The sequence below is a fragment of the Fukomys damarensis genome, unplaced genomic scaffold (genome assembly GCF_012274545.1).
Source record: "Fukomys damarensis isolate Sample0158 unplaced genomic scaffold, DMR_v1.0_HiC HiC_scaffold_10, whole genome shotgun sequence".
NCBI classification, from domain to species: Eukaryota; Metazoa; Chordata; class Mammalia; order Rodentia; family Bathyergidae; genus Fukomys; species Fukomys damarensis.
Genome location: NW_022900922.1, coordinates 2,303,959 through 2,316,732, shown reverse-complemented (window position 1 = coordinate 2,316,732; position 12,774 = coordinate 2,303,959). Strand labels below are relative to the sequence as shown.

Genomic DNA, 12,774 nt, shown 5'->3' with positions numbered 1-12,774 from the left:
AATACCAAGGGATTAAAAAAAAGACACTTAACAGCTGTCACAATAAGGGATTTTTCTTTTTGCCAAATCTCTCTGCATGTAGGGTGTTACGGTTTGGATCTCAGGTTCGGCCAAAGGACCACGTTTTAAGGACCTGGTCCCCAGCTAAGCAGCAGGCCTACCGGTAGGTTTTTAAGTCACTGGGTTTGAAGTGGATCGTGGGGCACTGGGCTCTTCTACTTTCTTCCTGAGGGTGAGCTGGTTTGGTCCACCATGTGCTCCCACCACGATGCGCTGCTCTGCCGCAGCCCAAAGCAACAGGGCCAACGAATCATTAGCAAAAACCTCTGAAGCGATGAGCCAAACAGCCTTCTTCTCTTTGGAAGATGCTTTTCTCATGGATTTGTTAAAGTGGTGAAAAGCTGACTACAAACATGTTATGCTTTTCACTAGTCAAAAAAGTAAGTAAAACAATGTGAAGTGACTTAGTACAAATTCATTACCACAGTTAAAAATACAATTGAAAGGAGATATTTGGTAGCAGGATAGCTTATACTTTTTAAGGTAAGTTATCATTTAAACAGTCAATGCTTCTAAATCAAAATTTGACTGTAAAGTTAATTTTTAAATGTAAAATACTTTTCAAACTTGTAAAAAGTTGTAAGAACACTATAAAGGACTCATAAACAACTGTCAGCCGGCTCCATCTATTATTTACAGCTGTCTTACAATTACACAACCATACATCACACACACATATGTAATTTTACTGTAAATTTCTGGGAGCTCTTCGAGAATAAGTTACAGACATGATCTGCCACCCTAAATCTGTCAATGTGTGTGACTGCACAACAGTCAAATTCTCTTGTAATCACATAAAAGGAACAAAATATGTCCATGGCAATGTCTATCTTTTAAACATCTCATAAATGCTGATGGGGGCAGGGTACCATAAAGTCTGTCCCAGTTTTCCTTTATTAATGGCACAAGTAATCCACACTCCCCACTTCCCTGAGGAATAATGAGAAAAACATGCTTCTTAACCAAACTTCTCAAACAAAAACAAAACAAAGCAATGAGGTCTGAACATACCACAAGGATTTGGGGGAGGTTAATTCTAAACTACTATAAATATTGACTCAGAGCAAAAGATCTTTTTAACTAGAATGATAAAGGCCTTTAAAGAAACACTATAATCTAGAAAGCTTATAGACATTAGGAAAAAAGGAAATTATTTGCACATGGCATGAAAGCTTTTTATCTCATGAACTACACACATGCGTGCTGTTTTGCAATTCAGTGGCATGTTCTCACACTAAGTATAAGATACATTTCCATTAAAAATTTAAATAGACAATAAAATGCTATCTGCATATAGTTTACTCAAATCGAGTGTACTTAAAACTAGATTTATAATGACTTTTAAAAAATGTACACAGGCAGAAACAAATACCTACGATGAAAATTGCATCATCTTCTCACTGGTCTATGCATCGCACTGTTTTGTTTTTCTAACAGATGCCACTATTATGCCGAGGCTATGTGAAGATGCACACTGTCCTGTCTTCACATGAGATGACACTCACTGTAATCAGGGCCGTGAAGTGACTCCGTGCTGCTGGTTCACACTTACTCATTTATTCACCCCTGTGAACAGGCTCTCGGGATACGAAGCCAAACAGGGTGAGAGTTCCTGTGACCACATTTGTGGCCAGGGGTTCAAGTAGGAGGGCAGGGATCTGCACAGATTAGTGTGTGCTCTCATCAAGGGATGTGAGGACAGAAACGGAATGCTGAGCAGAAAGGGAGCTGGAGCGAAGTTACTACTCCCAGGATGTGCTCCAGCCACCATCTACTCAGCACTGCCCTCTCCCGAGACCTGAGATTTCTCACCCACAACATCTAAGTGTGACATTTCTTTCTCATCTTAACGTGTAACTGACCATATGTGTGGAATGATCTAATGGGCAGGACAGAATAAATTTGCCCCTAAACGTCCCACTGAAAGACATGCAACCGTGCTCGGAATTCTGACTCACTTGATTGGTGTCCCTCAATAACGGTAGCTTCTTTAAGACAGAGAAGCTAACGAATGAGGCCATTGCACCTTTGGGGCGTGAGAAGGCTAAGCAAAATGAAACGTAAGGGAAGTAGCTTCACAGAACGTTGGACATTTACATGTGAAGTACGGGGTGTTGGCAGGGAGGAAGCTAGGCACAAGCGGCAAAGAGGCAGACGGAGTGGGTGCTTGGTTAGGAAGGAAGAAGGAGTGAAATAAAAGACAACTGTAAATAAAATCCTCTTCGGCATTTCATCTCTGAGTTCTAAATGAAGCTAAAACATTTACTTCCATCTACATTGCCTTATGAAATATTTTAAACCATTCTGTCTGTAACAGATACCAGACTCTCACCACAAAGCACAACATGTGTAAGGGGGTATGTATTAATATACCGATTTACTTAAAAATTAAAATTCCTAGCAAAGACATTAGGTAATGACAACTCACATAGCACAACCAATCAACAACACAATAAATTAATAGTAAAGTGAAGATGATGTGTTAAAATACCTATACACACACTGACCTATAAAAAAGCACCGTTTCACTAACATTCTGCACAATAAAAAACCAAAATGCTATATAAGAAGCCAACCTGAAATGACACCTAGTATTATAAATGGTCTAATCTATATGTTAATACTGTTGTATCATATAACTGCAGCAAGACTTAGATAACAATATGACTTTGGGGTTTCTATGGCTACATCCTGGGCTAACATGCTGGAAAGGGCTGGCTGCTGACACCACACAAGCATTCTGAGTGCTTCTTTTTGGTTATTTATGATATGATTTATGATAATGACAACATCTCCTATTTTCTCTCCTCCTCAGATACAATAAATTGCTATCGTTAATCACCCTTCTCGGTTCAACTACGATTACAATAGTATAATAGAGCTTAGCTATGGTAATACTGTGGGTTTTTTTCAGGAATAAATACAAGTAGATCTCTTCTGACAATGTCAATATCTCTAATATTTTAATCATCTTCCTTTAAGTCTTTCAGAACGAATTCTGTTACAACTAAGATTTCATATCCATGATTGTAAGCCCTTGGTACAAATCAAATTTATAACCAAGCTACACACATTCACAAATCACTACTATCACGATTTGTTAAACTTACTACAATACTAAGACTGTGCATAGGACACAGTTTCTTGTGTAAGACAAACAATAGTGGCTATTTTTTCCTGTGTTGATAAAACTAATTTTATTGCTGTTCCCTTTGCCCCAATAATAAGAAAAATCAGCTATTCATCTATTAGAAGGCAAAATAGTAGAGAAAGAATAAAAGCCATGTAATCATACAGACATATGATGTGCCTCTGCAAACTACTAGCTATACAGTTGCTTAATTATTCTGAATTTCAATTTCTTTTCATGCCACTTTGGGTTAACACAAAGTCTTATCTCTTAGGTTTTGGAATAACACTCAGACAGAGTATGTAAAGAACTCAGCAAAATGTTTAAGACATAAGTTAGACTGTAAAAAAGAAATTCTTTTTCTCTTCACATCTACATCCTTTCAATGGGCTGGTACAGCTCTGACCAAGAGGTACGGTCTCCTTGAATGTGAGTAGCTTGCTTTGCAAGGAGTTCGAAATTGGCATCGATATAAGCAGAGGTTTGAAAGCTCTCGCACACTGCCTTTTACCCTCTTCCTGCTCTGGGAAACTTGCAACCACAGATCTAGGAATAAGTCCAAGTCAGCCTGCTGGAGGATAAGAAGTGTGCCGGCCAGAGTCCGTTCGAAGCATCAGGCATGTAAGTGGAGCCACTCACTACCAGCTGGGGCAGATATACGAGTGAGCCCGACCATGTCCAGCAGAAGAAATGCATGGCTGAGCCATCCAAAATGTCAACTCGCAGAACTGTGAGCTAATGACGTAACTGCTGCTTTAAATCACTAAATGTGTGAGTGGCTTGCTATATAGCAAGTTATAGCAGGTTATTTATTCACATATATATGCACAACTAGCTCTTGTTATTTGTAGTTCTTATAAAGTGGCTGTGAACATGAAGTTGTGAATACTGAACCACTACTCTTTCTTCGGGGGTACTGGGGATCGAACTTGGGACCTTGCGCTTGCGAGGAAGGCAGCGGTACCACTGAGCTAAACCCTGGCTAAAACACTATTCTTAGGGAAAATACAGGGTTAGTTTCCTGCGAGCCCCTCGTCACAACATCTTTATCAAATGATCAACAAATAACCTGGTTTTACATACGGTTCTGTTTAAAGATACCTTATTTAATATCTATTGTTGATTCATTAATCCGGAACTACCAGCTAACAGCAATACACTCACGCCTGAAGGACGCTTACGTTACATACGTATTTTCTTTGTTAAGTACATCACAGCCTTTTGTGCTTTAGAACAGTAGACAGCGCTGTGCCATGTTAACGGTAAAATCATGCTCAAAACTGTAAGAAGTACATATCCCCGCACAGACCACGTCACTTGCTTACCGCAAGTGGGGAGCGAAGGCAGAGCATCGCTTTGCTTAGTCTCATGTCTGAGAACAAGAACGCTCAGTGGCTCGGTTTCTTGCCATTCTGCACAGGTGCTCAAGGGACTGTGGGAGGGCCCGACCGTCCAGGGCTGACCAGCACCCACCAGTGACCAGGCAGTTCACCGAAAGAGAATTTGGAGATAAGAAGATCAAACGTATACAGTTTTGGGATATAAACTCTTGGAGTACTTTTATGGACTATAAATTTAAAAGATTTAAAATAAAAACTTTACTCGAACGTAATTCCAGTTCTCGAGAAGATTTCATGAAAAGTGTAAATATGCTTCATGAATTAAAACATTGTGACTGTATCTGTTGAGATGCTTTTCCCCAATCCAAACTGAGACACGTTTAGTTTAACTGACAGAACCAGCCCTGTGCACACCATTCTGCTCCGACCACAAGACCTTTCCTCGAGTTTCTGGAATACGGTCTCTCCCTCCGTAGGTCTTTATGCCCCCGCACCCTGGCCTCCGTCTGCAGAACACGCCTGCCTCGGGTGTGCTCGTGCCCTCCTCCCTCGTTCTATAAAGCTCAAGCTTAACACTTTCAAAGAAGCAGTCTCTGGTCATTCATTCTCTATCCCAAAAATAAAGACTCGATTTGTAGCTTTCGTCATTAATGCCCTAGTCTCTTTCTATAACTAAACCTCACCAAGTCAGAACTAGGCTTCCTGTAGCTGTGAACGATTACGATTAAGGTTGGTAATATATACAGATGGTCCTGACTTATGATGGCTTGACTTGTTCTTCAACCTTATGATAGTGTGAAGTGATATTCATTAGGTAGCAATAAGACTTTGAATTTTAAAGTTTCATCTTCCCCAGGCTAGGGATATGCAGTAAGATATTCTCTAGGAAACTCGGGGTAAGTAAATGAAAGATTTCTCTTGTGGTGAATTTAACTAGTGGAGCACATAGGCAACAAATAAATACAAAGCACAATTCATGGCGATTTAGTTCTAGGAAGACAAAAATGGATAACTTGTGTGCAAGAAGGAAAGGGCTAATTGAGATAGCTACTAAGTCCTGACAGGAGGCCTGGTCTGTGAAAAAGATACAGCCACGTGATAATGCTTTGACCAAGCATCTCAGGGAGAAGAGACCAAGGACAAAGGCTGTGCTAGAGAATCATCTCAGCTGCTGGGTGCAGAGAAGAGCAGCTGCAGTGGGCTGGGTGTAGAAGCAGAAAAGCCTAGAGGTGACCTGAGGCCTGAACTCCTCCGCCTGGGGAAGTCTGACTGGAAGAAGAGAGAAGACCCAGGAACTCAGGGAAAGATAGGAGAGGTCTGCAGACGCACGTCCTGCAGATAAACAAGACAAACAAAAGAACGGGCAAATAACAGCTCTTTATTTTACAAATGGAAAAAGGTCAGTAAAATATGAAGCTTAAAATGATTGGGTTAGACTTAAAACAACCATACCAATAAGAAATCAATTATTATATGAAAAGACATACACATAAAAACTCGCTAAGCAAGCATGAGGAGCATTATTACCCAGCTCTCACAGATGAGACAAATGGGCTTTACAAAAACCTAAACACAGCCCTCTAATGCTGCAGATGCCAGAGGCCAATGCACTTAAGAATGCACATTGAGAAAAGATGCTTATCTTTGAGACTAAGCCTAATTCTATTTCGTAGCTGTCCACAAAAATAAAATAAAGTTACATCTACATTTATGATGTTTGATGCTATATTTTTATATCGCACATACCTGTAGGTATAGTGTAACACATGCTCTTAACCAAATCTTTACTCTAATTTAAGAGTGCTCTAAATGACCTTGACAAAATTCTGGAGGAAAAAAAGATCTCAAGACCTGGGGCTGTAAAGCTATTTTAGAATTAACTCTGAATAATTGTCCCCCAATATGACTTTCTTGATTAATTGCTTAAGATAAGGTCTCCTTTTCCTTGTGGCCTCCAGTGGCTCCCTCTACTTCCCATAATCACTTTTGTCTCATTCTCTAAACCCTGGAAGGCTAAGAGAAAAATCAGAGATATACCAATTCCATTACTTAGGGTTACCTAAGAGATAACCTTTGTATCCCATTACTGACCATTATTTGAGTAATTATTCAATAACTAGAGTACATTTGAAAGATGCACTAATTGTTTTCTGAGGCTCACTCTGGCTTTATATAAAAAAAGTTATAAATGTTATATCCTGTAACACTGCAAATCTGTATTTGTGTTATATAAGAAAATGCAGTTAACTTTTACCATATTTTGTTTTTCATTGACTTTCCCCCCTAAGGAAAAGTAAAAGCTAAAAAAATAATCTGTTAAAGATCTTACTAACTAGAAAATTAGGACTTTATTTTTTACCAGATTTGTGTCTTCTAAAAGTCAAATTTCTGCATAATTTAGAGAGAAAAGTGGCAGGGGTGGCTGTTCTATCTAATTTCAGTAAAATTAGTATTCAGACACCTGAATTTTTGGCAGTATTCCAGCATGTTTATCCAAGGCAATAAGTAGAGAGGAAATAAAAGAAAACTGACAATCATGCCTAAACAAGATAGTTTCTGTCTACCTCTACTCCCACTTCCTGCAACACACACGCACGCACACACGCACGCGTGCATGCGCATGTGCACAAACATTCTAAGAAATGAGTAATGAATTTCAACAGTACACTTCATAAATGGATTCATTTGCTTTCTTCCTCTTCTGCATATCAACTGCAGACAGAACAAGAAAAATCCCCTCCTTTTTCACTGTACAGAGAACCCTACGATAATAAGCTGACTCAAACTTGGTTTACTAAAGAGTAATGAAGGCAGTTAATTATTGACTATCTGTGCTAACCTAACAGATGGAAACGATAGTAATGATAATTCTAAGTTCACTCATAATTGCTTCAGAATATCCCCTTTCAAAAGCTGAAAATACACACAACAAAAATTTTCTTGCTTTAGCTCCTCTTAGAAATAAATTTAGTTGGCACCAAATGAAAACGTAAGAGGCATAACCCATGCATTTAATGTTTATTGATCAACTGTTACTTGCATGTCTTCAGTTCAGAGAAAACCAAAAAGCATTTATTCTTCAAGCCCCTATTAACTTTGTATCTAGTAGTGTCTAGGTTTGGTAGTTTTCAGACACTCCTGAGAGACAGTATGGCAAAAGCAAGGACTGTGAATCACAGTAGAAGGTTTGGAAGCCAGGTAGAAAATACCAGCGAGAGAGAGGCTTCTACTCAGTAACATCTGCTATACATCTATGTCTTTGTGCTGGATGCTAGGTGCTAAGAACTCAAATATGAAAAGACCTTCAAAATGTTTATCCAAAAGAATTTTACAAGCCAGAAATACATGTATCATCTAAAATGTGAATGTTTGCAATAATGAGTAAGCAGAATAAAAAGGTATCTTAGAAATAAATTTCAAAAACAGCGCCACCCAACAGAAATATGAACTTCACAATGTAATTTTAGATTATCCAGTAGCCACACTGAAATATTTAAAAGAAACAGGGAAATGTATTTCAATAATATATTTAACTCAATACACCAACAATATTATTTCAACATGTAATCAATATAAAATAATGATTGAGATAGTTTACTTTTTCATACTAAGCTTTTGAAATCTGAGGTGTGTTTATACTTACACTACGTGCCAGATTCAGATGCTAAGCTTTAGAAATACTTGATTTATATGTAGCTTTCATAAAATTTATAATTGAGAAAAGGAATCCACGTACTCAAGATGTCCAAAATATACTTAAAAGTTTTTCTGAAATGAGTAACTTGTTAGTTTTCAAATTTAAATTCAAAATGTAAGTAAAAAGAAATAACATGAAAGTGTCAGCCGCTCAGATGAGCGCTTTCCAAGCGAACCACATGCACTGTGGCGCCTGGCTGTCGCGCTTGATGTTCGGGCCTGGAGCACCCTCAGGACACTTTAGGCTGGAGCCTCGGAGATCTACAGGCGTGGATCAAGAGGTACTGGAGAAGCAAAATGGAGAAGCAGAAGGAGAATGTGGTTGACCAGATGCAACGGAGAGAGAACCAGAGCAGCAGCAGCATCAGAATTAGGTGCAGAAAAAGTACAAAAAGGGGAGAAGGCCAAGAAATCATGAACACTCACAAACTGTCTATAGTCTACCTGAGCACTAGCAACAAAATGCCGGGGACGTGGTGACTCAGAATGTGGTACTCTGGGACCTATGGCTCTGCAAACAGCAGTGTCTTAGGCTCAAGCAGGAGTCGGTTCTACATCCTCTCTGCTCACGTGCTCACCTCTCAGATGAGCTGACTTTGACGCACCGTCCCTTCTGGTTTACGGAAAGCAGCGGCTAAGAATGCTCCCTGGGAGTCAGGTGGTGTGGCTTCCTTCAAATCATGCCTCCATGTGACAGCCATGTGAACTTGGGCCTCTCCGGCCTGCTCTGTGAGGATGGGCTTAGGGTTTAGGTGCGGCTGTCCACCCACGTCTGTGCTCGGAGGCGGGCCTGCTACAGATGACTGGATCACCGGCGGACCGCTCCACCTGAGTGCACAGCTACGTGTGCCGCGAGGTGGGGACTGGGGGAGAGGTGATGTCTCCCTCCCGGGCTCCCCCCTCTCTTTGCTTCCTGGGTGCCACCAGGGGAACAGGGCTCCTCTTCCACCAGAACATTTCTACCTCGGAGCCCGACGCAATCACAAAGGCTGTGCAGAGTTCTTTAGTCTCACAGGGCCTCAGAGAATGGCAAGATGTGGCTCGGTGGGCTGAGTAAGGTTCTTAATAGCTGCTGGGTCGAGAAGTGACTTTGGGGGAGGAAATAAAAAAACAAGCAGCCAGGTGTGGCGGTGCGTGCCTGTCATTTCAGTACCCATGAAGCTGAGGCAGGAATACTCTGACTTTGAAGCCAGCCCCGCTGCATAGAGAGTTCAAGGCCAACCTGAAATCCATGAGGGGAGAGAGGAGAGGGAGAGAGAGCCGAGGAAAGAGAGTGACCATGCCTGAACGCCACAGTACAATGGTCAAGTGACAGGTGGTCAAATTCTCATTAAAAGCTTAAGATCCGAACAGGAAACCCAAGGTTGATTCTATCTCTTTCTTTTGTACCAGGGATCAAACTCAGGACCTTGCGCTGGTGAAGCAGGCGGAGGCACCAATGAGCTAAATCCCTGGCACCCATTGCTTTTGTTTTGAGACAGGATCTACTATGTAATTGAGGCTGCCCTTCAATTCACTATGTAATCCAGACTGGCCTCAAACTGCTGGCAACCCTCCTGCTTCAGCCTCCTGAGTGCTGAGATTATAAGAGTATGCCACCATGCTTGGCAACCCAAGGCTGATTCTGTCTGCAAGTGTGACTCTTTTTTTTTTTCCCTTTGGCCTGTACGATTTTCTTGAACATTTCATATTGGCTACCAAAATTTAAGAATCCAGATACTATTTTAAAAAGCTATAAAAATCTAAATCATTAAAACCCTGTGCCTACACTCCCACGAGGTTCTGATGAACTGGAGAAGAGCAGGGCTGTTCACACGCCCTTCATCCTCACCTTGTCCCAGAACTCTTCCTGGGATCTGAGTTTGCAGCCTCTACAGGAAAGTGGGGATGGACCCACACAGGGTACCCACCCTCCATCAGCAAAGACCTGGGAAACCCCAGCAACTTTACTTCTAGAAAAGTGAAAAAGCTTAAGGTTTTACAGGGACATCAGCAAGAATGTGTTATGCACGTTACTATATGAAGCAGTAGCATACAAATATGTAAATATATTTTAAAATATTTTGGCTGAAAAAATATAATTTTCAGCTGGGGGAAAAAAAACCCTGGAACTACAAGAGGTAAGTTCTACAAATATGGCCATGAAATGTAATTAAAGCAGATGGGATAAAATTATTTGATAAAATATTTACCTTCAGCAGCTTTTCAAAGAAGTAATATTTTTATATTCATTCTAAATAGGAAGCCCACTGAAAACCACAAAAGAGAATTTACACATTGTCACAGAGGACTGCTAGACTGGCTCTCATTGAGAAACTTCTTCTAAATCACAGTTAAAAGTTACAAGAACATAACTAACACAACATTACAGAACTTAATAAAAATATCTACCTGTCAGCTCTTGAAATATAACTGAAGTAGAACCATGTGATACTCCATTTGTGAGCAAGAAATTGACCTCAGAACAAATATTCCTGACTCCTTGAGGCTGAATTAAATTTGACACTTTAGGGGAAAATGACAAGTAATTGAGATGGACCTAGCAGTAGTATTTTACTTAATTTAAGAAAGCAGGAATATGTGCCAGATCCAACACTTGGCTGTCTTTTCCCCCCACTGCTCATTCACGTGTTGGTATTTCCACAGCACGCATAACTGTAAAAACCCCACCACCTCATTCAACCATCTGCTGTCCCACAACACCGCGGTCCAGCTCAAGTAAAGACTGCCTTGAGAACTTGCTGTTTTCCAGACCTAACGGAAACAAATCAGTAGGAAAATATTCTGCAGCACCTTGAATATCAGCGCAGTGGGACAGTTAGAATACAGGGAGACAATGGCAGCATCAAATCAGCTGAAAGGGACGCTTCAGCCTTCGTGAAATTGCTGCGAAGAGCACCTTAACCTGACACTCAACTCACTGACTCTGCGATGCTTTACTGTCTGACCCAGCCCAGCAGCATTCACCTGACATGTTCTCCCCTGTTCGTTCTAACGTCCCCATTGCTGATTAGTAACAGCCACCACCCAGCTTGCCCTCGGCCTCACAATGACTGATCTCTTTCTTGAAATTCTCTCCTATTATTTCATTCAAAGTTCACTCAACAAATACTTACTGTATGCCTACTCAATGCCAAACACTAAAGAAAGTAAGAGACAGAGAAAAAAGAAAGACATTCCACTTGTCACTGAGTTCTGTCCAGAGGGTGAAACGCAGGTGCATCTGCAGGATCAACACTCCTCAGAACAGCTCTCTGCTTGCAACTGATTTCTAGGAATTTCTCAATGACTCCTATTCTGCCTAATGAACTAAGGACTTCTCACTTCCAGTGTGATACCTGTAGCTCTCTGCACTTTTCTTTCCCAGCCTCACCGTCATTCTAGTAGCAATGGGTCTTTTACTCCAACAGCTCATGAGCTGTATAGTTCTGATTTTAGTGGGTTTTTTTTTGGTACGGGGGATTGAATTTGGGCCCTTGGCCTTGTAAGGCAGGCGGCAGAACCACTGAGACAAACCCTGGCCCTGATTCTAGTTATATTATTTCTTGACTGGAATGTTTTTCTATCCATACTTGCTTATCATGCTGATTTATTTTATAATAAGTATCGCAAATAATATTCTCTTCATGAAATTCTGAACTCAATCAGGTTTGAGCTCCTCAGTTCCCAAGTCCCCACAGCAGTTCCTCTTTATGAGGATTCTTGGGCGTTCTATGTTTCATATACAGTTATCGAACTCATGCAAGATTAGTACACTGCAAGCTTGTCAAAAGCACGGACTGAGTCTTAAATCATTTTTGTTCTCTGAAACTTTCAATTAGCATCTATAAATATTCATGGAATAGTGCTTATATGCATGGTATTATGCTAAAAACATAGTGGGTGCTCAAATATCTTTTAGACTTAATAGAATTTTGGCCAAATCAGCTGTTAGTTTCCTGATAAGGAACGCGTGAGAAGTATGTGTTCACACTGTACACATCTGCAGTGTCTGTTCTGTGCTACGACCCGACGGTCTGGCTGAAGGCAGAGTTCGGGCTGAAATGACGTCACTCAAGATTCCGATGTTGTGTGTCACTCCTCCTTTCACTGCTGCTCTCTCCTGAACCCACTGTGAGCTGTAATCCTTTACGTGTGACCCTGAAGCTCGTATCATTTTCTCTTCATCTCGGGTGTCCTTACTTTCACAATAATGTGTCCTGGTGTGCATCTGTATTAATTACAAGAAATTTTTAGCCTCTTTTAATACAGAGATGTATATTCTTTAGTACTGGGAAATTTTCTTGTACTATTTCTTTGATAATTTCATTTCCTTCAGTTTCATTGTGCTCTTTTCCTGGAAATCCTTTTAAGTGAGCATAGGACCTCATGAATTAACTGCATCATTCACCTCCCACTTTTCTATTGTCTCTCTTCTTCTAACTTCAAATTTCCTTAGCTTTACTTTAAAATTCCTCTATAGAACATTTTCCTTTGCTTATTATATCTTTAATTTTCGACAACTTTTTCTTTGACCGCTTGTTCCTTTCACTATTTTTGCTCTTATCT

General features: G+C 40.5%; 1 protein-coding gene across 1 annotated transcript in view; it reads right to left on the bottom strand.

Moving 5' to 3' along the window:
• The window catches only part of Taf3 (TATA-box binding protein associated factor 3), a 171,853-nt gene that overhangs the window by 53,371 nt on the left and 105,708 nt on the right, over positions 1-12,774 (bottom strand). The gene's annotated exons all lie outside the window — the stretch shown is intronic.